Source organism: Watersipora subatra, chromosome 2, assembly GCF_963576615.1.
Source record: "Watersipora subatra chromosome 2, tzWatSuba1.1, whole genome shotgun sequence".
Classification (NCBI taxonomy): domain Eukaryota; kingdom Metazoa; phylum Bryozoa; class Gymnolaemata; order Cheilostomatida; family Watersiporidae; genus Watersipora; species Watersipora subatra.
The window spans coordinates 19932197-19958351 of record NC_088709.1 but is presented as its reverse complement, the minus strand read 5'-3'; positions in this window follow the sequence as shown (position 1 = coordinate 19958351).

The window sequence follows — 26155 nt, the reverse complement described above, 5'->3', positions numbered from 1 at the left end:
ATCAAATAAACTATATAAAATTTAATCATAATATCATTTCCTTAACTCATTACTGTCTTGATATACAGAGTTTATAATCTTTGTTTTAATTTCTCTCTGAATTCCTTCAGATTGCATGCTCCGTCAATTCTGAAAAGTTTTAATCCTGATGAAGACTTAGAGGCGATAGATAATTTCAGAATTTATGAAGTTTACAATCAAAATGAATATTCGTTCGCAGACACATCATTCTCATTCGGGATCGGAAAAAAGAAAATACATACAAGCTCCGACGATCTCGAAATCCATCCGCCACCGTCCGTCAACCCGTCGCCACCGAGCTCTCCGTCAATCCCCGAAACGGCACGGAAGAGCGACCTCTACCGGACGCCAACGAAATCCGATAATCCCAAATACAACCGCGAATCGTCTCGCGGCCCGACTCACCACTCGGCCACCGACACCACCACCGCGACGTCACCAACCAACTCACACCATTACTCACTCGCACCACGAATCACACAGATCGCCATGACTCACACCATGACTCAACACCGCCTAGCTCCGCCCCCCAACTGTCAATCAAACAGATCCTGATGTGATGTCACTTCCTGCTCCCTAAGCTCCGCCTAGTGTGTGTAGATCTGCTCTCACTATACTACTAATAATTTATTGTATTTATTTAAAGTTTATTATAATAATGAATATAAAAAGTAGGTTAATAATGATAATTTGATATTTAAATAATAATATGAAATGTATCGTTTTTGTGAGTTTCCTTTGAGTGAAATACTACAATGGTTTTATGGTTTTATGGTTCTATGTGTAATGGTTAGCCTCTGGACCTTGAGTTCAATTTCTCCCAAGACAAATTTTGACCGCAGACAAAGTGGCACTTCTGCCCCAGAAAATCAGACCGTTGCTATAAAGCAAAATTGAAATACCATCTCAATCAATGGAGATGGGCACTACTATAGTTATCCTTGCAATTTGTTTTGACAGTAAGGCGTTGCTGTATCAATGAGCCCAAGTATCAAGTATTATTGAGATTATGAGGCCTACTATCTCTTGTAGGCAACTCTCTGCAGGTAATTATCTTATAATTGACAATAACACGCCAGTGGTTTGTTTCTATGTGTCTGCAAACTCTATTTTCCTCCAAAGGTCAAAATAACAATTATTCTGTCAAGGCTTACTAGCTCAAGCAAAAATAACAATATGCTTAGCCCTATTTGTTATGGCCTTACTAGGTTAAATGAGTACGTATCTGTTAGGCGTGTAGTAGTAGCTCTTACTGTAAACAGGGGCGGCTGAGTTAACTTTCTTCTCTCAGGGCTTTATGGCTTCCTGGCTTGCCACCTCTTTTTGGGTGAATCGTGTTTGTTGAGTCTATCCTCGGCGAGCTGGTTGCTGCTGGCTCCTTGGCTATCTTGGGCTTATGTTAATCCTCCTATCTTGGCTCTTCCTTGCGGCGCCCCTTTATCGTCTGGCTCGCTGCCAGCTTCTCCTCTGCGGCTCCCCTTTGCCGTCTGGCTCGCTGCCAGCTTCTCCTCTGCGGCTCCCCTTTGCCGTCTGGCTCGCTGCCAGCTTCTCCTGCTCTTCCCTTGATTTTGCCCCTCTTTTATACTCGTCCTTGAGCCATTGTCGAATGTCATTGGTTGGTTGTGTTTTACTTGCGGTCTTTGCGTAAGCTTTTGTTTGATTTATATTTCAGATTCCTTGCGGTGAGCTAAAATTCCTTACTGTGGTTGGGATTCCATGACGACAAGCGAATGAGAAGTGAAAAATATTCTAAGTCCGGTAACAAATTGTACAAAACTGGCCATAACTCAAAAACTAACAATGGCAGCATTATAAAATTAATTTTACAGTAATCCTCGTTCTAAGACGCTACTAGCTAGCTAATTTGTATGAAGCAAGAGAAACTATTATCATATTATGCCATTCTTTTTACAACCATTTCGTCAATATTTTCTCATAAAATACAATATCTGAGTTAATGAATAATTATGCTATATTTTTCTACTGCTCTACAATACAACATTTTCTAGACTATAATGATGTTATAAGCTATAACCAAATATACTAAATAAAGTGTTGTAAATGATTCTTTCACTGATGGCTGGTTGCTGATCTGGTGCATGCCGGCTGCTTCTTCGCTCCAACAAGTCATAAATTTGGCTGGCTCCTGTAATATTGGCGATATACCTCCATTTTTGCCTGATACTCTGTAGAGTTGTTTGCTTCGCTGAATATCCATTAATAATTGTTGTAACCAGTTAGTCTCTTTCATATTAAGTGGTGTTGATCAATAATAATCGTGATTTAGTAACAATTTTATGCTGTTTTTCATTCATTAAGCTTTTCATTATAATGATCAGACAACTCCCAATCGAACTGATGTCCCATATATTCACATTGCATTGCATCAGCTGTGATGGTTGGACAACTCCCATGATTGATATTTCTAGCAGCATAGCAATTGCCATATATTTCATGTCTGCTTATTGATGCATCACAGTGTTTGGTGCAATGTTTTGCAGCAGTTGTGGTATTAGGTGATCCCACAATTTATCATTTCTTTTGACTTTTGGTCATCTATTGCTCTATTGCTTCAAACCCTGACACATACTGGCCCTCAGGTGAAGCCAGACCCTGGCTTAAACATTTGCGACGCATCTATCGTGATCATCTGCCATCTCTGGGTAGCTTTGCATGTAGCCTTCGGTCTTTATCAGCCTTTCGCAACATTGATCGTAATATCACTTCATTAACATTCAAGATTACCTCTGTGTCATGTCTTTGGTGTTGCTTGTTAGTAGGCTTTGTGTGGGCGCGTCTTATAGCAGTTTCTCACTCCTTATTCGTGGTTAGTTTTACTGCGCGTCAGTTATTGGATGGCTTTCAGTTGTTTGGCCAATTTGTCTCAGTTTGAAGAATGTCAACTAACCCTCTATCAGTTGTGGCTTAGTCACCGCGAGATTCTTACTGTCTTCTCTAATTACATACACGTGCAAGGCTAAAGTTGAGTAATCTCATCATGGTAGTAGCAGCTGTATTGGATATGGGCTGGCGTATCCTCTCAGTAAGTTGCCTATAGTCGTTCGGAATCCGTATATTCTTAGTGGCTTATAGATATCTAGCTGTGTATATGCTAAAGCGTCGAGCATTAAATTATAATTTTTTGTAACTTATTGTTTAGTTTTGTGTGTGTGTTAAGCTTGGTGCTGTCAGCTATTTCCATTCATACTGTCCATCTTCATAAATATAATCTGCCATCAGCTTCTTCTTTGGAGTGTCTCGTTGATCATGCATTCTTCTTGTTCTTGTCATATTTCCAAGCAAGTTTTCTTCTCCATAATTTCTGCTTCCTGATTGCATTTTGGCTAGCATTTCAGACATATCACAATGCCTTGTCTCTAGCGCTTTTAACATATTTAGGTGCTGTTGGCTTGTTGGTGAGTAAAATAGGTGCTGTAAATCCAGGTATTGGGTTGAGAAAGTTTGGCCAGTGCATTTTCTGCCCATCTTCGGTTGCAACAGACAGCATCTATTTCCCTTTTTAAAAGGCATATTTGTTGCTTGCCAGTCATAATTCTTCTTATACATTTGTAGATTCAGCAGTGTTGCCTCTGGTGTAGAGTCTTTAGATTTGGAGCATATCGTTTCTTCAGGTAAGTCCAGTATTAAATTTGTGCACAATCTGGTGTGATCTGCTGTGTGGCATAGCATGGGGTGATCTGTATACGCTTTTGTTCTTTCAATTAGGTTGCCAATCAAAATAATTATGGCTGCTAGAGCAATCAGTCGTTCCGCTTCTTCCATAGTGGGTATTAGTCTTTCTGACTTTTGTCTTGTACTAAATCGAACAGTCTTATTCTGTGGTAACTGCTGAAACTTAAAATAACTGTCTTTAGCGCTTGCTGACAATTCCCATGTATGTTTTTCTGTTTGGCTTGTTACTTGCTGTACTGCTTTTGTTCCGTTTGTGGCTATTGTTTCAATGTCTGGCTGCTCTACTCGTGGCTGAGGATTTGTCTGCTCTTCTTTGGCTGCTGCATCTCTAGATTTTACTTCCGCTTGAGCTGTTGATGTAGGCGTGTCTTGATCTACGATGTTCACCGTTCTTGTCCTGTTAATACCTTGAGCTCTGTGGCTAGTGACATTGTTGGCGGTCCTAGATTGGTTTCTGGTGTCTTCAAAGCGTACCATGCGGTGTTGTTGAGTTGGCTGTCCCGCTGGCATAGAATTAACCGTTTTTCTGCAAAAATAGTGTTGATGTCCGATGTTATTGCAATTTCGGCAAATGGGTCGCCCATCCATTGTGAACTCTTGTCCCTCATGCTGGCGGTTGTGCTCCCGAGCTCTTAGCATCTGGTTCTCTCTCCATGATTGTCTCTGAGGTGCTCTAGAGAAGTTGGCATTTCTGTGGTTTCTCCAATTATTATTAAATCTTCGACCTGAAGAGTATCCTGCTTGACTATTTCTATAGCTGCCATGGAATTGTTTGCCCATTGGCCTGTTCCATCTTCTGTCTCTCCAGTTTGTGTTGGTTGCCGCACTGCCACCATAATTCCTATCTCGTTCGAACCAGTTGTTATTGTTATTCCTTCTGCTTCTATTCTCAGCTACTCTTTCAGCTTCTCTTAGCTCCAGGTTTTTCAGGCTTTGCTTCATTGCCTCCAGTTGCTCTTCCTGTCGTATGTCACGACTTACTGCACTAACATTTGCATGTGCTGATTCATTAAGTAGGATAGCATTGGTCTTTTCCATCCTCTGTGCTGCCTTGAAGGCGCCATCTGCTGTGCTGATGCTAGGATTGTTTAGCAAGCCCCTCTTGAAAGTCACTGGTAGGCCTCGAACAAATGATGATAATATTATTTGGTCTAGTGCATCAGCATTCATGGTGGGAAAGAGTCTTTTAGCCATAGTGGTGATGCTGGCGTAATATTTACCAATGCTTTCAGACTCCTGCTTTATTCTGTTATTTAGGTCCACTGAGTTTGCTATTCCATCTGTTACAGCAAATTCTTCAGCAAGTTCAGCTGTGAGCAGGCTGTAATTTTCTTTGATGTATGGGTTCCTTGCTATTATATTACGATAAGTGATGAGAGCACCTTCGGTGAGATACAGTGGAAGTATTTTTCCCCAATTTTCTCGTGGAATGCTCAGGGCTTGGCAATTAAGCTCATAGTTGTCTGTCCATTCACTGAAGGTGGTTTCTGCTGAGGGTCCATTTGAAAACTTCTCTACTTCGGGTAGTTTTGTGGCTACATTTATTATGTTTGTGGCTTGCTTATTTGATTGTTCCACTGTTTGTTTTGCAGGTATTCGTTTGGTAGGCAGTCCTTGTGTTCGTTTATTTTGACAATAATCTAGGTCAGAGCTGTCAGATTCGTAGTAAGGCACCCATGGCTCCTGTAATGGCTGACTGTTTTTTCTATAATGCTTCTGGCTTGATGCATTGGGCCAAGGTGTTGATTCACACGTGTCTTGCTCTGGTCTAGCTTCTCTTCCCAATTGCATCCCTCGCTGGCTATGTTTCATCTCACACTCCGGATAGTTTACTCCCTGTCTCATCTTTAATTTCTGGTGTGATTTGTAGCGTAATCTTTCCTCATTCAACTCCCGCTGTCTTTGCTCTTCTAGCCATGCTAACTGCTCTTGTTCAAGTCTTTCAAATCTTGTTGAGTATGGCTCTTGTAGGAGTTGTCTCCTCTCTTGATCTAATGCTCTACCATACTCATTGTTTGCTTCGGCCATGTGATACTGCTTTGGTTTGAGTATGCTTTTTCTTGGTGTTACATCGCATTGATAATCATAACACATTGCTTGTCGAGGCTGATAGCATTCTTCATCAAATTTTACTTGTTCTTGGTGTCCTAGTTCTAGCCAATCTTTTGGAAGTTGTCTCCTTTCTGCGCATGGTGACTGATTTCTGCACTCTTCATATCTCTCCAATCCATAAGGCCATGTTAGTTTTGGGTTGTTTTTCTTGTAATAATTCTCACTATGTAAGTTTAGGTTGCTCATCTCTGACCTTTTGCCTCGCACTTCTTCCGGCATGAGTTCTTGTGTCCTTCGCCATTCTCGTTGCTCATTCAGTTTTTTCTCGTGTTGTGGGTTTCCCATGTTCTGTAGAAGCCGTCCTTTCTTGTGGTGAGCTAGCTGTTCTTCATATTTATTCGCTCTTTCTTCTCTATAATTTCGTATTGGTTGCTGGGTGTCAGCTGCTTGTTGTGTGAAGTCATGTTTATTATTAATTGCTCTGCTACTCTCTATTTCAAAATGGTTTTGTTTGATATTGTGCTTTTGCTTGCTGGGTTCTACGCTTTTGCATGTGCAGCTCTCCTCGTCTGAGCTCTCCTCACTAACTATGATTGCATCGTCACTAAATAGTATGCGAGTTGTTGGTGGGCTGGTTTGTGAGTGCTTTTCTTTTCTGTTATTTTGTAGGTTGTCTTTATCCTTAGCATTATAACTTGCCAAAATGCTTTTTGCTAAAGGTCTCTGCATTGCTTGTGGCGTTTGGTCTATTTCCCTGTAACTGGACGCTGGGGATAATCCTTGTCTCGAAATTGGTATTTCATCATCATCTGTGCTTATATGCAAGGGTGGTGAGAACAAGTCAGCATGACGCTCAAGTTGCTTTGCTCTCCTGTGTGTTTTGAAGCTCTGGTGTTTGGCTCCGAGGTCTTCATCCCCGAGCATATCACATGTCAATCTATTTAACCAGTCATTGTATCTTGCTAGCTCTGCTGCCTTGTTTATGGCTGTAGCGTCACTTCTACGCTTTGATGGTTGTGCTAACATCGCTTGCTCTCTGCGTTCCTCATCATCATCGCTGTTTTCTATTGCAGGTGGTCTGGCAGTAGGTGCCCTCCGTATTGTTGAAGTCGAAGCAAAAGGATCTGCGTCTTCGTGCTGAGCTCTATACTCATCCAAAGTAACAAACGTCTCATCGCTCACACCCTCTCTATTGTGTGTCTCCAACTGACCTTGTCTGTCAGCTAACTGGAGAAGCTCTTCTTCTTGTTGTAAGTTTTCAGTAGTCATTTCGCTGCCCTCTCTATTTTCTTTAGTTGCTTGTGCTTCTGATTCACGCTTCCTTTGCATCTCTTCTGCTGGCTCCTCACTCCTGCTCCTTCTATTTCTTGGAGGCTGTACTCCTATTAGATATTTGGCTGTCTCTCGTAGTCGGCTCATAATGGCATAAGCTTAATATAATATGCAAAATACAGATCAAATATTTAAAGCGGTACTGATTAATTAATAAAGCTATTTTTGTTTGTTAGTAATATCAAAATAATATTTCAGAAAGAATAAAGGATAAGTAGTGTCAAAGTAATATAGCCTAATACTAGACAATTAAATCCAAACAGAAATTTTTTTCCAGTAAAAATGTTCGATTCGATCTCGGGTTTCAAGCTCCACTTTGTCAAGGGAGAAATTTGTTATTTAAATAATTTATTGTATTTATTTAAAGTTTATTATAATAATGAATATAAAAAGTAGGTTAATAATGATAATTTGATATTTAAATAATAATATGAAATGTATCGTTTTTGTGAGTTTCCTTTGAGTGAAATACTACAATGGTTCTATGGTTTTATGGTTCTATGTGTAATGGTTAGCCTCTGGACCTTGAGTTCAATTTCTCCCAAGACAAATTTTGACCGCAGACAAAGTGGCACTTCTGCCCCAGAAAATCAGACTGTTGCTATAAAGCAAAATTGAAATACCATCTCAATCAATGGAGATGGGCACTACTATAGTTATCCTTGCAATTTGTTTTGACAGTAGGGCGTTGCTGTATCAATGAGCCCAAGTATCAAGTATTATTGACATTATGAGGCCTAATATCTCTTGTAGGCAACTCTCTGCAGGTAATTATCTTATAATTGACAATAACACGCCAGTGGTTTGTTTCTATGTGTCTGCAAACTCTATTTTCCTCCAAAGGTCAAAATAACAATTATTCTGTCAAGGCTTACTAGCTCAAGCAAAAATAACAATATGCTTAGCCCTATTTGTTATGGCCTTACTAGGTTAAATGAGTACGTATCTGTTAGGCGTGTAGTAGTAGCTCTTACTGTAAACAGGGGCGGCTGAGTTAACTTTCTTCTCTCAGGGCTTTATGGCTTCCTGGCTTGCCACCTCTTTTTGGGTGAATCGTGTTTGTTGAGTCTATCCTCGGCGAGCTGGTTGCTGCTGGCTCCTTGGCTATCTTGGGCTTATGTTAATCCTCCTATCTTGGCTCTTCCTTGCGGCGCCCCTTTATCGTCTGGCTCGCTGCCAGCTTCTCCTCTGCGGCTCCCCTTTGCCGTCTGGCTCGCTGCCAGCTTCTCCTCTGCGGCTCCCCTTTGCCGTCTGGCTCGCTGCCAGGTTCTCCTGCTCTTCCCTTGATTTTGCCCCTCTTTTATACTCGTCCTTGAGCCATTGTCGAATGTCATTGGTTGGTTGTGTTTTACTTGCGGTCTTTGCGTAAGCTTTTGTTTGATTTATATTTCAGATTCCTTGCGGTGAGCTAAAATTCCTTACTGTGGTTGGGATTCCATGACGACAAGCGAATGAGAAGTGAAAAATATTCTAAGTCCGGTAACAAATTGTACAAAACTGGCCATAACTCAAAAACTAACAATGGCAGCATTATAAAATTAATTTTACAGTAATCCTCGTTCTAAGACGCTACTAGCTAGCTAATTTGTATGAAGCAAGAGAAACTATTATCATATTATGCCATTCTTTTTACAACCATTTCGTCAATATTTTCTCATAAAATACAATATCTGAGTTAATGAATAATTATGCTATATTTTTCTACTGCTCTACAATACAACATTTTCTAGACTATAATGATGTTATAAGCTATAACCAAATATACTAAATAAAGTGTTGTAAATGATTCTTTCACTGATGGCTGGTTGCTGATCTGGTGCATGCTGGCTGCTTCTTCGCTCCAACAAGTCATAAATTTGGCTGGCTCCTGTAATATTGGCGATATACCTCCATTTTTGCCTGATACTCTGTAGAGTTGTTTGCTTCGCTGAATATCCATTAATAATTGTTGTAACCAGTTAGTCTCTTTCATATTAAGTGGTGTTGATCAATAATAATCGTGATTTAGTAACAATTTTATGCTGTTTTTCATTCATTAAGCTTTTCATTATAATGATCAGACAACTCCCAATCGAACTGATGTCCCATATATTCACATTGCATTGCATCAGCTGTGATGGTTGGACAACTCCCATGATTGATATTTCTAGCAGCATAGCAATTGCCATATATTTCATGTCTGCTTATTGATGCATCACAGTGTTTGGTGCAATGTTTTGCAGCAGTTGTGGTATTAGGTGATCCCACAATTTATCATTTCTTTTGACTTTTGGTCATCTATTGCTTCAAACCCTGACACAGCTCCATCTGTGCAGCAGCTGCATAAGTTTCCCCATGACAGCTTTTCAGTCTCAAAGAATTGTGAAACCTTGTCAACAATGTCAGAGGCTCATGTAGTTGTTTTGAATACACTGCAAAAAAGGGAACTCCTCTTTGATGTTTACATTTTTTACATATCTAACAAAGGCCCACAACTGAGCACATAATTCCACATCTGTTGATTCATCAAGTTGAACAGAAAACAATCTAAAAGGTGGATTTCAAATTTCCTCTACTAACTGTTTCTTAGTGTTTTCACTCATTTTAGTTATTCGCCTTTGAATAGCATTATTTGTCTATGATATTGCAGATATCTTTCTTCCAGCCACTTTACCAAGCACGAGCTCCACCATCTCCTGAGCACACGGCTTAATTAGCTGCTCCCTAAGTGTATAAGGTTTTTTTTGGTTTTGCAATTTGTAATGCAACTGTATATACTGCTTCAACCACCTTGTCCTGGGCTACCTGAAAAGCTCCATCAGAAGAAAGCCTCATCTTGTTCAAGGACGTTTCCTGCCGTTCAAAAAATGTTCTGTCATGATTCACTAAATTAGGGTGTTGGGAACTGAGATGTAATTTTAGCTTAACAGGCTTTATGGAATTGTTAGTCATCACCTTATGACAGATTACACACTGAGGTTTCTCTTCTTTATCTTTTGTTGTTAAACATTTGAACCCATAGTCTAAATATGAATTGTCATATTTCAAACCTTGTGACATTTTGCCTTATTTTTACAAGTTTTTTCCTTTATTTTTGTGCAAAAGTTCCTTGCGTATTATTTTCATTGTTGAGCGTTTCATCACTTAGTTGTTGTCTAGATATTTGTATAAGCTCTTTTCCATCTACTGTTTACTATTGCACACTGTTTCACCGTATAACTCATTGCAATTCCCTCAATCAAACAACTCTTGAGAGTTTGTTGGAAATCATTAAACTATATTAGAGGCTATATTAGAGAACAGAGAAGAATACATACCCTATAATTTTATCCCGTTGAAGGAGCTAGCGATGAAAAAGAGTACTTTTGGCAATCAGTTTCCACAGACAGTACAACATTGAAAAAATGTGATCCTTTTATTGGTTTGCAGAAGCTCTCATGATTTAGTAACGACAGAAAGTAACATATTACCGATGAACATACTGTACATCATTAGCAGCTGCGGTCACTTCTACCTCAATTTTTAGACCTCCCTGAATGATTGGTGATTTTCTAGGAATGACATCCACCACCCTTGCAGTCATTGGGCCTCCGTGTATGATGAAAAAGCTGCTTACTCTACTTATTTCACGGGGTAGATGACCAACCGTTGCACAGTCTGCGTTTATTAGCTTTAGTGCAAATAGGTCGTGCAGATTATTGGGCTCCTCTCTCACGCTAAAACAAATAATGAAGCGGTAGGGAAGGAAAATATAAACATTGCGTTTTACCAAAGAGCCAAAGTAAAATTCAATCATTAATTTAGTAAAGGGTTTTGAAAAAACTCATCACTTACCACAAGTTGTTGGTTCATCAAAGGCCCCCAAAGCAATGAATATTCGTGCAAACCTCTGGATGCAGCAAAAAATTTATAGCTTAGTATGATCGACTCGTAGTTGTCAGCTAAATAGAAACCTAAACACGTGGTGTATGCATGCGAAGGGTTAACTTTATTGCTATCTGCAGTAGAGTTAACTCTTAATAGAGAGTGATTGTGTTCTTCCGCGAATAAATTAGTCCGCGAATATGCATGAAAAAGGTGATTTGCGTGAAACTTAACTCTGAATATTTTCATTATGTAGGGTATATTAATTGATTGAATATTAGCTATTACAATACACTGATTGGTTTCTTTTTGATCAACTCCAGTGAAAATACTAAACTATTTACAATACAAACAATAACAATTGTTATTTTTAGTTAAACAATTAATAAATGTTTATTTTCGTTTAACAAAAACAACAAAATACATAAAAACCAGATGTGCTTACAGGTGCAGATCTAGGAAAAAAAGTTTGTGGTGCAAAATTTGTGTAATATATCTAGAGTGGGAGGGGGTGCACGGGGCGATCCCCTTACCTAGCCCCGCGCTAGCGGAACTTTTTGAAATTTAAGCATCTTAGAATGAAGGAGAGGTGTGTTTGAGCCCAAAAAAGTGTAATCATTTTTTTGCAGCAAACAACAAGTTTAGAGGTAAAAATTGACATTAAATATGATTAATTAAATTGGTGTTTTGTAATGTTCCTTATACTATGTATATCATGTCTATGCATAAAAAAGTTTTGTAGTATTAGCTACATAACAATGCTATTATAAAACAGACATATTAGGGCATATTTTTTGAATTGTTGTTTTGTCGTCGAAAGAAATGATCCAAAGTTCATTCTTGACCTTTCTTATGAGACATTTTGCTTTTAAAATTGCTTGTAGTACTTCTTTCGAAAAAGTTGTGGCTCAATTGGGGATGTTTATTGGGACCACTCTCATTTGTTTATAAGCTAAGCAAATTCAGGTCAATGTTATTAAAACTGATTTGTTATAACGAGCTCTACTAGGCTGTTTTGTTCATTTCCTCCCAAAGCAAGTTATCAGTGAAATGAATTGTAATTTACTCAATTCTTGATAGATTTCAAACTTTTTTTTTAATTTTTTTGCTGTATTTGTGGTGGTGCACTTGCACCATATGCACCACAGTAGATCTGCCCCTGGCTTAAGTTTCTATACTCATTTAATGTTATAGTAAAACCATAGAGTTATCTCCTCCTACACAGAGAGAAATTTTGATTGAATTTTAAATCAATAATAAATCTAAATTCAGGGTGACAAAACTGTACTCAAAGTTGATTTAATTTGCATTTAATAATGATTTACCTATGTCAACGCATACTGTGGCTATTAAATCATATTATGATTGATAGCTGAGCTTTTGTACAGCTTTGATAGTGCCTTTTCAATCATATAATGATTGATGGTTGAGCTTTTGTACGGGTATACTAGTGCTTGTTCAATCATATAATGATTGAAAGTTGAGCTTTTGTACAGCTTTGCTAGTGCCTTTTCAATCATATTATGATAGATAGTCGAACTTTTGTACAGGTATGCTAGTGCTTTTTCAATCATATTATGATTGATAGTGAAGATGTTGCACAGGTATGCTAGTGCTTTTTCAATCATATAATGATTGATAATTGAGCTAATGTACAGGTATGCTAGGGCTTCTTCAATCCTATTATGATTGATTGTTGAGCTGTGGTACAGGTATACTAAGGCTTCTTCAATCATATTATGATTGATAGTCGAGTTGTTGTACAGGGATGCTTTTTGTGGAAATAACCAAAACTAAATCATTCTGTGATTCAGTGCGGTGCTGCTATGGATGCTCCCTGTTCACTCATGGTACTGTCATTTTTAAATCACAATAAAATTGTAATTTCATACCAGGAGAAAACAATTACACACTTGAGTGAACTGATTACTATGAACTTCTTATTTTTATTTTCATGAAATACTGAGGTTAAATATATGTATAAGCAAAGTATATTATGATAACTTTAAAGCTATAATCTGAATAAAAAGGTTAAAAATGAACTGTTTTGCAATGAAGTAATTACATGTAAATGTTTACAAATAATTATAAAAGAGAAAATATTTTAATTGAGTACTAGCGACACCAGCCGAGATACCATCAGTTGGAGTTCTAGAGAAGCGGTTACTTGACTATCCCCATCATTTGAAGAAGTCTCATCTGCAATGCAGAGGTTGTTGTCATCAATGATGAGAGCAGCCGTAACAGACATTCCACCAGAACCCCAACTGATGAATGGGCTTGGATGTAGTACCTCTGGTTAACCACAAACAAACACTTAACATGGGCCAGACATGCATCTACCTCAGTTGCCATCAAGAACACTGCTCCTGTTGGCAAAACCAGGTAGATGCATACCTGTTCATTTGTCAATACAATGGCTCCTCTGCTGGTTTCATCCAAGGTACTTTGCGAAGTTTTCTCCATAAACAGGCTGGTGGCTGTCGACTTGCCCCTCAAAACACATTGCTTTTCATCATCAAGCTTGTCACCTATAAAATCACAAAGGTAAATTGGTAAAAATTGGTACAAAGGTAAAAATCATAAAGGTAATAACACAGTTCATAACTAATAGTTCATGTAAATGTGCTAAAACTAGCAATATAGTGATGTGGGTAGGTAGGATTAATGATTAGGAGTTACCTAACTCTGTGTTAAGGATTGAGTGATAATTATAATACAATTCATAACTAAGAGCTCTGGTTACAACTAGTAATATAGTTATGTGGGTAGGTAGGGTAAATGATTAGGCGTTATCTAGCTCTGCGTTAATGATTAGAAGCTATCTAACTCTGTGTTAAGGCCTGGGTGATGATAATAATACAAGTCATAACTAATAGCTCTGGCTACAACTAGTAATATAGTTATGTGGGTAGGTAGGGTAGATGATTAGGAGTTATCTAACTTTGCGTTAATGATTCGGAGTTATCTAACTCAATGGGGAATATTGATTTACTCAACATACTCTTACAATTTGAACTAATGTTTTTCAACTTACTCGTTTTAACTCCTTCTGTTTCCTAATAAGGAGAGTTTGAGTTCTTGAGATCATGTTAGGTTGAAAGTTGGCCAGCTGGTGTTCCATCAGTTCTATAAAAATATCTTCATCGACGCCTTGGTCTAAAATTGGTAGAAAAATTTAAATGATATATTCTGGTTGAATATGTGAGCAGTTTTTTCATAGTTGTTCTGTTGTTTCTGTGAGGTTAAATATTCTATTATATGTTTTAAACAACAGACAATATATATTAAACTATAAAAGATTTGAGATTGTGAATATAGTTTTAAAAATCCCAATACAGCCACCATTACTCTTGCTCCAAGGGGTGTGCGTGTGTTCCATGATTTTTTGTGATATCCAATGATGTAGTTCTCAGGAATTTTACATTGCTTAGTGACAGAAACATTAGTATGACATTTATTATAAATTTTTGGCTAAATAGTGCCATGTTGTATGTTATACAAACTCACCATGGCAGGCTTTCACAATTGATTATCCAAATGACTGCAGAAAGTGTGATGGCACAGATGACACAAGCTCTTCATGGTTACTTGCTTCAATATTGTCTATGTCGTCACTACGATATATTTGGTAATTATCTGAATAGTTGTCTATTGTGTTGTGTATCCTACTAGGTGATCGCTTTAACAGTGTCAAGTGCAAAATGACCATTGCCAGCTTTAATTCTACAAGGATGATTTGAAAATGCCTCCCTTGTTTTCATTGGTCAATGCGATGAATAGTCTGCCCAGCGCCTGAGCCGCTTATCATCATCATAGATATTGGGCATTTATAGCTTTAAAGCAAGATATGGCCAATTTGTTGAACATGTATTGAGCAAAAATACGGTGAATAATAATTAACCGTGGAATGCAATGATTTTAGTTTGTATTTTTAAGCTAGGAATACAGAGAAATTTTAAAAACCCCAAGATGGCAACATAAGTAAAAAAAAGACATTATGAATATGAGTTAGTCTGGATAGGCTCTCTTGGAGAGGGAAAGAGCCGTGCCTCTACCCCACCACGCAATATGTGTAGTGTAGCTACTTGATTTGACTTGAAAACAAATAGCTTATCTTATACTGAATATTGTATTATGGATACATTAATCATTTCAGTTGAGTTGAGTATCAGATAGATGTTGCAACAGTGGCGAAGATGTGCGGTGTTAGGAATGCATTAATTACTATCATGGTTTTTCCTTATTACCACGTAAATCAAATTTTGTGTATATACCGTATAGCACCAATAAACAGCGAAATCGACTTCTATATGATACTGTGTATAAATGTCTGCTCATGGCAAACCATGGCCACCCCCTTGGCTCACATATAACCACCTTAACTCCATGTTTTAAGCAACACTTACAAAAGTCAAATAAACATACAGATTACAGATATTCTGTGCACTACAAATGACGATGCAACTTAAAGATGTAGTTGCGTCAAAAATGAAATTAGGACCCATAAAAGGCTAAAACATCAGCTACAATTTGATGCCATTTTTGTCTTTGTAGACCAACCCTGTCCAGAGATATATGCGTTTGAATGAGGCCCTCTTTTAAAAAGTTCACGTTCCAGCGGGTGGCTATTTCGTGACGTCACAAGCTTGTTATCTGAAACGAAACCACAAGCGATAAATATGAGGTCGCTTTGTTAGCCAATCACGAGCGCGAAATTTTTATATAGGCTGTAATAAATGTTATCACTCGTAAAACGCGTTGTCTGTGATCTCGAAGATTCTCATCGCTAGAGAATTCATTCCCATCGTTACTGATTCAACGCGTTTCAACAATTACTAAGTTATACATAGTTTTAAAATGGCTTCAAGCTCGAGCGACCGCTACTCAGAGTTATCTGAGCAACTTTTAGTAAAAGATTAGAGTAGACAGCCTATGGCCAAAGCTGACAGGCGTCAGCAGCGTTTTGCTGCAGAAGAAGACAGAATGGAGGTAAATTAACTTAGAGTCTTCTATACTTTAGTAAATGTAATATTTTTTATAGTCATAAATACATATACTAATTAATAAAATGATAATTCTTTGCCATCTCCAATCATCGTTTCATAGCTTATCTGCCGTTTTACCTAGCTATAATATTTTTTTCGAATTTTCTTTGGTAAATTAGAGTCATGATACAAATTATTTTCACTCGTAGGAAGTGGGTAAAATCGATTGATCATTGCAAATCTTTAATTTCCAGAACCAAAGCTTCGAATCGTTGGCTTTGCGTACTTGTGCCTTTATTAAATGTTTATTCGTTTTTAAAATTACACTCGCAATCTATTTAACTCCCAATTTGGAAGCTGTCAACAGATACGCTTTAGAATGACATATCTATGAATGACATATATAATGCATCTACTTTGTTTACATTTACTTGTTTTACTGATTACAGAATGTTTATGTCGTCCCACCAGCCGAAGAAGCTTTGTCATTGTGTGGAAACTACCATAAAGGAGAAAGCGAGACTTGAATGCGTGCTGGATGATGTTTTGTTTGAGTTTGTTGCAGTAGATGAATTTGTCTTATTGTAACAGCTAATACTATGTGAGTGGCCATGACTTGATGAATATTTTTAATAAAAGCTTTATGCCGAGATGAAAATATTTTTGCTTGTAAAAATTATATAATAAAATAATATTGTTGAAGATAATGCAAAACATGATTTGCAGAATATTGTAGTGAATCGGATATGGTATATGGGTGTCCGCAGAACTGGAGAATGTGAGTTCAAATCCAGTTTGCAGCAGACTTCTCATCCTTAAAACTCTATCCCTGTCTATATTCTTTTCAAAGAGGTGGCTTGCTTATTTCAATTATTTAGCATTCGGTAAGAATACTAGTAAGAAACTAGTACGTAGGCAATAGGTAATAGGCGACATAATGTGGGCGGGGCTTATGGGAGGCTGTATATCGTTTATATGGGTAGCTGCAGAACTGCTGATACAAAGACCGCGTTCTACATAAAGTGACTAGACAGAATTACCGTAGACCGGTAAAATTGGTAGTCGGTACCCAAATGTTTACACAACATTTGGAGAAAGTGAGTAGAACAAACTTTCAATTTTCGTTATTTGAGGCCTTTTAAACATTCATAATAATGCATCTGTAGCAGGATTTAAAATTTTATTCTAGCCAACACGAGCAAATACAAAATAAGATATATGCCAATAGAGCCGCGTAAGACTAGACTTTTATCGCAAATAGCCGATGTGAATACGAGAGATAGAGAGAGGTTGCCAAACGCGTGACATCATTTTTGGCGAGGCTGGGCACGTTTTTGTGGCCTGAGCGTTTTTACGGTGATCAGATTTTTTCGGTTTTAATCTTCAAATATCTTGGCAATGCGATCGCGTAACACAACAAACAACATATCAACTGATAGAGAAAAAAAAATGCTTTCTTTTAAGATCAACTTAAATTTTGACGCAACTACATCTTTAATAGGAGAAATCAATCTTGACTCAGTAAAATAAAATACACTAAAGGTTTCTATGTATCAGATTAAGTGAAAACAATTGCCAGATCATTGCTCCCAACCAAATGTTTCGCTGGTAATAAGTGTATTTTATCGATATCAGGCAAGGCAAAACATCCTAAATAAGTGTAATGTGGTAATTTAAACTAGTATTTCAGCCTTTTAGCTCTAGTAGAAAGCTTACAGATGGCTCAACTAATACTATACTATTCACTTATATTCGACTCCACAAACTACATTTTGTTTGTTGAATTAGGAAAGTGGAATTAGGAGATTTGAGTCAGACAATGGCCATCGAATGGGTTGTTTGAGGCCATCATTCAAATAGTAAGGTGATGAAATTTTGTCAATAGTACAGCCTCAAGCTTAGATTGCAGCAGTTTGGATACATTAGCTACATGCTACAATTAGAGGAATTCAGAGTCATGTTTATCCTTGAATTTTAACAAGATGGTAAGTTTTCTTAGCTATTGTATCTCTGGTGAAATACAGTCATACTAGTGACAAACATCAATTGGCCATTAATTATATCCATGAAGCATTGGTTAAACAACTGTGACTGCATTGCACAATAATTTTGTATGATTAGCTGAAACTTTATTTTTGTTTTCATTGATAATGGGAGAATGGCTTCAGTTGCCTCAAAACCTGGCATACAATAAGCTCTACCAAAAACCACTTTCTTCAAAAGGCCACCATAATTGAAGTGCCAAGCCATGTAGAAATTTACATTTAAATCCTACTCATTTCAAGGCATCATGAGTTTCGCTGTCGGTCAAGGGGTGGTTTCAACTACCTGTTTCTACTGCAAAAGCACATTACAGAATATTAGTATTATGACTGCTTGGTATCATAGTGTACAGTTCTCAGCAAAACATCCTGATAGCTAAAAGAACAAAGTGACTAACAATAATAACTAAATGCTTGTCTATAAAAATGTTCTTCTCAGCTGTAGTTGTAATATTACCAGGTCGCTCCAGTTGTTGCGCTGGCCCATACTGAAAGCAAGCATGCCCAATAACTCACAGCGTCATTGTTTCATATACAACATAAATCCCATCATTGAATTAAGTTATGTAACTCATAGCATCTGTTAATAATAAGACAAGGTATAACCACGCTATAAATAAGCAATCATATAGTATTAGATAATTGTAGTAGAAGATTGTGGAAGATAGCATTTTATGCACAATCCAACAGAGGTTTTAGGGCATTGGCTAGTAGATATTATTGGGCTCGCTGAATTAGGAAGGCTGTAGCATAACAGCCAATGAGTTTACCATCTATCATGTATATAAAAATATATCAACTGCAACTAACCTTAGACAGGCTGAGCTTAGGCTACAATAAAACTAAATAATAAATAAAACCAATAATATTAGATAGAGGGTTTTTACCATTGATATCAATTATATCTAAAACTGTCTACAAAAGCAATGTTTGGCTGATTGCCCCGTTTTCAACATTCCTTTATTGTTGCTCATTCCAATTTTCTGCAAGTGTGAAAAGGTGTGATACTATAATTTTACTTGGTTTTACATGTACAACTATTTAGTCAAGAGCTTCACAACACAATTCTATGTTTATCAATAAGAATATATACAAAGCTCTAATTATTAATATGTACACAACTCAGTCATGCTTGTGAAATTTCAATTGCTTCAAAATGAATTTTTTCAATATCAAAAAAGTCTATAATAACTATACTGTTGACATTCCAGAGTAGACCAGTAATATGCAAAAAGGCAATTTTTCAATTATTCCAGATTTGAAACTCAACAACATTCTGATCATAGCTATTTCCTTACTACAACAGTCCAAGGTTTAATAGAAAATTTAAAACAACTATTGCAAGTTGATCATGTCAGTCCTTGGCCAGCTATTTCATTGGATTCATTAGATAGAGAGCATGCCTAAAGAGCTTTCATTGCTTCTGCATGAGCTCGTTAATAAACAGCTTTGTAAATGACAGCTCAATTTTGTGTTGCTGGTAGAACGTGAGATATGACTTGCTGCAGTCTGTGCAGCTAAGTCGATGATATGGTGGTCTGGATTTATTAATGAGATCTCAGTCTTGGCCCTTATATTACTAGACTGTTGACATCCAAGCTAAACATATTATGATGAGATAAGTTGCTCGAGGAAATTTTGTATTTTACCATTTTACATTTTTTAGGCAACAGGTTAATGCAATTACCCAATTCTCAATAATTTACTCTGTTGTGTAGTCTTATTCCAGCATTTCATTACCCCAGCGATCAGACAAAAGCAGTCTTGGGCCAAAAACTGTGTTTGGCTACACACCATTTCCGCAAAGTTGTGCGAAAAAACCTTAGTTCAGTGAACTCAACAATGCCATGTTGAAAACCTTTCTTGAGAGAATATCTAGCTAGGTTTGAACAAACTGACGAATGAATATATTTATAATTCTCCAAATGTATAAATTGTTCATATGAATCAATCAAGGGGGCAGTGCCCGGATCTCAGCGAGGAAGGATGTCCAGTACTTTTTATTTATTGACTGTTAGTTTCCACTACCAAGTTCAAATCCAACGCTTCTGTCTAGTTCCAATTAGGGAACAGATAATTTCATGAACTAACCCCAGCTTGATGCAGTTCAAAATACAATGCATTACATTTCTTAGCTCAGTTCACTAAACTGCCATGCAGGGCCGTATCCTTCTATACTGTGGTTTCTGCCATGGCAGTACCTTTTTTTGAAGCACAAATCCTGGAATTCACGTCATTTTTGCTTGACTTTAACCCTTGGGCTGGGGAAAGGGTGTCGTTTATCGTTTATCGTTTTAATGTCGTTTATCGGTTGCGTGGAGAAACGAACTTTATGTCGCTTGCGGTAGACGTTTATAAAGCTGTCGTCTAGTAGCAGTAAACAAAGGATGTGAATGCTAGTAAGTTTTAAATATCAACAAGATATTAGTCAATGAATCACAATATGAAAAGATTATCTGAGAGACGTTGCTTTGTGCTAAAAGCTAAAAAAATCGTGCCTTCTTGGAAAAGAATAAAAATTGAAAAACCTAGTCAACATAGGCTCGAATTTTAAAATGGTAAAATAAAAGTTATTTGATCCTGCGATCGTTAGTGATTTTTTGTCAGATCAGAATAAAAAATAATTCAGATGATAGAAATGATGTAAACTTTTTGAACTTTTAATACTCTTGGAATATACAGAGAAAAACAATTGTTATGGTAGCTCACACGGGAACTTTTAGTGTTGGACTCTAGCAAATTGAATGCTTCTAAGCATTTCATACAGAGACAATTGAACATGGTTGTATTTTTTGTAGTAGTATATAGATAAATTAATGCTATGTACAAAATATTTTGTTCATAGAAATAAATTTATGTTTGATCTATGCATGTAACATGCAAAGGCTGTAGCTTTCTGTAGCTTGGCTGAGACTTGGCTACCAGACTATTTGGCATTCAAATCAAAAGATTCAGAAGCATAGCCGTGGTGGGGGATCTCTGTGACATGGCCAGGATCTGGCTCACTCACCCAAAGACCCTGGCTAACTCTGACACATAACAAAATTAGTACCGACAAGAGGTGGACCAGAGAATGATTGATTCATTTATTATTGGGGTATAGAATTTCATTGTGTACTAGTAGTGGCAGCACCATTGTAGTACTTGTAGTAGTACTAGTAGTAATAGAAGTAGTGGTAGGGATATGTGTAACCAGATTAAAGTGGGAACAACTCTTGGTCTAAACTGCTGTGGATTGTGGAATCAATATTAAATGGCAACTGTCTCAAATTTGATTTATTTCAACAATGATTTAAAACAGATTCATGAAGAAGTATGTGATTGAATTTTGATAGTCCTGGCTGTCAACAATTAATTAGTGATCATTAATAAATCAATCATCAGTGTCATATGATTGATTTTTTCATTTTGCTTCACTGATTTAAGAATGATCAGTTGTGATTGAAGTTTGAGTTGTCAGTTGATTGTAGGATAGACTCACTATTTACTCCAGTTCTTGATTAATTTGCCATTAATTATCATTATCAAATCATTATTCAATCAGTATGGGTATGTGTTATGGGTAGCAGTGATTTTTAGATCATTATCAACATATTATTAAATCTTAACCCTGGCTAAATCAAATTACAATCATTTTTTTCTCTCTGTGTAGAGTGATAACTGTGCCTTCAACAACACAAACATTTCCGGTGCCAACAAGGAGTGTTTAAGCCATGCCCCTTTTTTGTGCTAGTCAATCATAGTGATTGACAGAACAATAACATCAGCCATGGGAATGATCATGAGTTTCCACAGTTAAGATAGTAATTATTGCTAATATTAAAGAAATGATGATTATAGTTTATTACACTAATATATGCTTATTATTTAAAGCAATTCAATACCTACATGGCTTGCAAAGTCACTGAATAGATAGTGTTAAGTAAGTGAGTTAATGCAATCAGTTACTCCAATGATATACAGCCCCCACACATGGGGCTGTATATCATTGGTTACTTATAGATAAGATAGAATCTGTTCATTTTTGAGTTTTTAAGAGCTTGTAATCACATTTCCACATATTTGGCACATACAACACAACAGAGTAAGACATGGTGAATCTTATGATACCAAATAACTGTAATGTGAATTTTGTTGCAAGTCAACCTTTAAAGACTGATGTCTCAAATTCATCGTCTGATGCAATGGTGGCCATGTTGGCTTTACGGCAATGAGTGGCAGCAAATACCCCACAAAACATAAAGCGTGCTAAAACGCACGTGCATAGTTACCCGCGAAAGTTCTTTCAACCACACGGTTCGATCAGAGCCGTATAGTTTCACAAAGTCCTGCGACTAACATAAGCTTATACGGGAGCTCGCTCCGATTCCAAACAAACCGGCCGCGACCACTATTTTTTATATAAGTTATAATGGAGAGGCTGCAACATTAACCACAAAAAATCACTTCCCTCGGTAGTCGCTCTAAAATTGATGGTTGCATTATACACCATTCGAAAGAGGACAAAATTCCTTACAAGAAGCTATTGATAATTTTTTTCTATTTAAGAAACTAATCCTTTCAAGGCTTAAATTAAAAAGCATCTTACCTAAATTGATTTATAGCTCGAGTTCTGATAGGTTTTGTATCGGCAACCAGTTTCTGTTTGGGTTTCTAAAGGAATTACGTTTTAATTTTTGCATAAAGCATGGATGCCGCAACTATTCAGATATGACATAGCGGCTGGAAGCAATATTCATTTGAATATTGCTTGTGGATACATTTCCTTCAATTCTCCGTCTCATAAACACACCAAGGTACTATCAGCTGAAGATAAATTAAGCAAAACATATATGTAAAATATATTGTATATACATGTAGTATCGCAATACATATGGAAAAACCAGGCTCAGGCAAGCAGTTACAGATATTAAGATCATCTGTGCGCGACTAATTAAAAATATAATTTATGTAGCAGTGACAAACCACAAAAACAAAATAATAGTGCAGTAAAATTTGGAATTATGTTAAAAAGCATTCGCAACACTGGTTTCAGGTGAGGAGTTTTATACTACTGATATTTTGACAATATATTAAGCTAAAAAATATTAAGCCAGGGTTGGAAAATACCACGGTTTTTATGAAAAAACCAGCTTACAGTCATACTTCAACTTACGAGCTTAATGCGTTCCGAGACTGAGCTCGTATGTCAATTTACTCGCATGTTGGTGCAATTAATTTATATATAGAACAATTAAATATATATTGATTGGTTTCCATACTCTAAAAAAAGGCAAATAAAACACTCAAAACAAGATGTTGTAACAGAAAGAACATGTTGGCTATTGTCCTTACGTACTACATGCTTTCAAAAAGCAACAAATAAAAAATAATGCAAGGAAATGTGATTAATTAAAATGTAAAATTAAATACATACAATAGCAGTTAACACTCGCATTTGCCAGGGAGGGAAATATAAGTTATCCTTCGTTACAACAGTTGACTTTGATAAATTTAGATTTTATCAAAGTGTTAAAAGACAAACTTAGAAGCAAACCTAAAAGCAAACTTTCATTTTCAACTAAACGTAATTAAAATTTCTTCGGCGTTCATAGTTTGAAATTTCTCACTGGTTAGCGAGAAATCTTTCCTTTTTTTCGCTTTCACGACTAGCCGGCCGTTTTAAGATAAACCTATCTAAGGACGTTTGCCTTTGTCGCCCTTGCAACATGTTGCGATTAGGACGAACACAGGTGTCGTCACAAATGGTTAACACACGATCACTAGCCAACTTGTCCGAATGTCTATTAAACAGTTTGGATAGATAGCGCCGACCTTTTCACATTGCATCGTTTCAGTTACGCTGTCACCGGCCAATTGTTTGTCCAATGCCATCAGCGGTCGTGAAGATCGCTGCACCGTTTAGAAACTATGGCTAGTCCTTTTGCGAACTAAATGCCCTGAATATAATCCTTCTGTTTGATAATTATGAATGTATTTCTGTCATATTGCCGAGCTATCTGAATCACGCATACACATTTCGCATATTTTTCAATACTTTTCCGTTTAATATCGACTGTTATCATTTGCTTTTTCTTTGTATTATCTTTCATTTTACTGGCAAACTTTCGGTCTACGCACAGTACTTTTAATTCACATAATTCTGCACAGAAAATCGTGCACAAAAAAACACGGTACAACAGTATAACCTGAGCAGTTGAAAAATACAGAGTGATGCTGTTCTAATAAAACACCTCCGGCATACTTGGCAACTCACTCAAGTGCTCGTATCTCAAACATGGCTCGTATGTTAGTGCTAAAACTTGCTAGAAAGCTGGCTCGTATCTTAAGTTTCTCGTACGTTGGAGCACTCGTAAGTTGAAGTATTACTGTACTTTGGTTTAAACCGGTTTTTGTGGTTTAAACCGGTTTGTATGGATTTTATAATTTGATCAAGGTTTTTTACAATTTTAAGTCGAATTAACATCACTTACTATAGCTGCATGATTGAGTATTGAACATACATATGTGAAATCATCTGTTAAAGATGGTACTGTGGGAGTTGTTATGGGGAAAAAAGAGAGAAAACATGAAAATTTCAAAATGAGTCTTAAATCAAACATAATCGATGAAATACAGAGCAATCTTATCACGTAAAGTGAATATTTTACATACAGCTCTATGTATAAGTAGAAACTTTAATCCCAGTGATTAGTCATGTGGTAGTGTAGAGCAGAGCATAATGCAGATGCATTGCTAGTGTTTGGAGCTGTGACAGATGACTCAACTTTTATCACTTGAATATTAGAATCCCTGTCTAAATTGGTGTTTTCAGCTTGACATTTAGCTACGTGAGCTTTAAGCCTATCTGCGTGACCTCACGACAGCACACTTATTACATTTTGCCTTAAATCTTTTGCCTTTAAAAACTTTTCAAAACACAACAAACTGGATAAACTGAATTGTAACAATCCAACTACTTTGGCTTGCGCGCAATAAATAAAATATTAGTTTGCAAACTTGAAGCTTTTGCCCAAAATGATTTTATTGTTTCAATTTTAAATTATAAGTAATCCTTTTTCACTGGCCAGACTTGAGAAAGTATTCATTATTAGAGACGATGATTGGATTAGTATATTTCACATGGTTTTTATACTTTATCATTAAAGAGATCATCATATCACTTGATTAAAACCAATTAAAAATGAAATTCACTAATTCATTGTTGTGCTAGGATTTCATGTAGTTTCAACTTGAACTCTGCCATCAATTTGCTACTGTGTCCTAAATAAACTTCCACAGCTGATAATTACATATAATTGCATTTCTACCGCACATGAACCACTAGGAGCTTAAAATGTTGTGTTTTTTACAAAAAATAATGAAAAAACCATAAAACCCGTTTTTTCGGGCCGGTTTAAACTGGGTTTAAACCACTCGGTTCAAACCATTGGTTTAAACCGAGCCAACCCTGTATTAAGCATAAGAAAATATAAACAGAGCGAGTAATGGAAAGAAAATTCGGCTTAGAAGGCACTCTTCGGCTCTACTCCTCAACAGACGCTTTAAGCTAAAAGTTAACTGATGATGCCAACTCTTTGAACAAGATCTTGCATTGCCATTGAAGCACTCCCAAAGCTCACAGACAATCTATTTTTCAGTGCTTCAGTGGCTTTTCTACACATGAAGTGCAGACGTATCGTTACGAACTTCTTCGCCAGACGATGCCCTAGCTGATGCTGGCAGCTTATCGATATTAGTGCACAGCAGCCCGCGCTGAGTTATAAGCAATGGTTGGTCAATGCTTCAGCTATTTTTGGCAGATGAATCTTTGCCTCATAGGCACGTACAGCAACCTCCCATTTCATAAGCTCAGCAAAGAACTCATCGGTCACCTCAATAAGGGCACAATCTTTAAAATTCTTGAGCTGGGTGAACCTTAATTGGTTTTGATGACAGCTGTCCGCAACACGGAGTTGGTCTGTGCAGGTCTTGCACAGTTACCGCAGTTTCATCAATGATTGAACGCAGTATCCGCCGAGATAATTGAGAGACTGCTGCTCAGCTTCACATAAAACACTTCCAGTTGTGAATGCTGATGAAATCTCAATAGTAGGGTCTTCATTGACCGAAGGCATAAGTTGGAAGGCAGAAACTCCGCTAAATACTGACGGTCATCAATCGCATAGTCTCCAGTTTTTACTT